This window comes from Nicotiana attenuata, chromosome 2 (genome assembly GCF_001879085.1).
Source record: "Nicotiana attenuata strain UT chromosome 2, NIATTr2, whole genome shotgun sequence".
NCBI classification, from domain to species: Eukaryota; Viridiplantae; Streptophyta; class Magnoliopsida; order Solanales; family Solanaceae; genus Nicotiana; species Nicotiana attenuata.
The window spans coordinates 44427500-44429151 of NC_031990.1; the positions used below are offsets into that span (position 1 = coordinate 44427500).

General features: G+C 40.7%; 1 pseudogene; it reads left to right on the forward strand.

Moving 5' to 3' along the window:
* On the forward strand, nucleotides 571-1383 carry LOC109218968 (annotated as a pseudogene).

Genomic DNA, 1652 nt, shown 5'->3' on the forward strand with positions numbered 1-1652 from the left:
TTTGGAATATCCTGAAGCTCTGCCGAAATTTTGAAGGAAAAAAAGGAAAATTCATTTCAAAATGAGTTAATATCTTCAAAAAGCATGTTTTCCTGTTGTATCTAGACTGACCGAACTATCCAAGTCTGATTCTCACCAGATGTGAGATACGTAAGCAATCTCCATAGGGTTCGACCTCATTTTTGTAAAAATAACCAAAATAATAAAATGTGTCCAGTGTCTTGAGTAAGCTAACCCAACTTTGCTTACATCCCGAGCCATTTCTGTCGGAATAGCCTTAGAACATCTCCCAAAATTATCGAAGGCTATTCTTGCAAGAATGGACATGTCTGTCAATTGGGCATCACTTTTTCCCATGAGTGCCCTTCCCCCCTCAAAACTTTCCTTAAAAGTGTGAATGGGCAACTGTTGCAAAAATAGCCATCCTTGCTTTGGGCTAATATTGCATAAATAGCCACCCTCCCTTTGATTTTTCCTTATAAAATTGAAAGATTGATTTGCAAAAAGAGTCCATTGGTTTGTCTTTTGTACTAGTGTCAACCCTAACCCTAACCATCCACAGGTACCAAAATGAGCACTGTCAAGAACCCACCATTAACAGTTGTAGAGCAGGCTCCACTACAGCTTCAGATGTGGTGGCACGACTTAGAGAAAGATGGTCAGGATTGGGTAACTAAGCATTTGGGCGCTCTTACAAATATTATGAAAGTTAAATCGTAGGATGATCTGATTGAGCCCTTAGTAACCTTCTGGGATCCCGTTCACAATGTCTTCCGCTTTTCAGATTTTGAGCTTACTCCCACTTTAGAAGAAATAGCTGGATATTATGGTTTCGACCGGGACTTGAGAAATCAGCAACTTATATTCCCAAGGACTCTCTCAATACATCGATTCTTTGATTTTCTAAACATCAGTAAACAAATCAGGAAAAACAATTTAGACAAAGGATGATGTTCCTTTTATTTCCTGTATTCCAGGTTTGGGCACTCAAATGGGTTCGAAATACATGAAAAGGGCCTAAGTAACAACCAAAATAAGGACACATGGATAATTCATCGTCGCTTGGCTTTCATAGCGGCGTTTCTAGGAATTATGGTCTTCCCAAATGAAGAGCGGATAATTGATATCCGCATGGGCAGAATTGCACAAGTCCTCACTACCAAAGAGAATCACAAGCTTGCTCCAATTATACTATCAAACATTTATCGGGCATTGATGTTGTGTAAATCCGGGGCAAAGTTCTTCGAAGGGTGCAATATTTTGTTGCAGATGTGGTTGATTGAGCATCTCCATCACCACCCCAAATTCATGAGCTATGGACCAAGCAAGAACAACTTCATTGAGAGTTACGAGGAAAGGGTAAAAATTTGTAACTCTCCATAAGGGGTTGAAGCGTGGATATCCCATCTAAGATCTTTATAGGCGAGTCAAATTTGAATGGACTTTGGGATGGCTCCCGGTAAGGGAAGTGATACACATGACGGCTTCAAAAAACTATCTGTTGCTGATGGGTTTAAGAAGTGTCCAACCGTATGCACCGCAGAGAGTTCTAAGACAGTTGGGAAGGTACCAATTGGTGCCCGAAGATGAAGATTTGAGTGTCCAAGTCATTGAGCTACACCTAGAAGCTCCACTCCCCGAGACTTTAATCC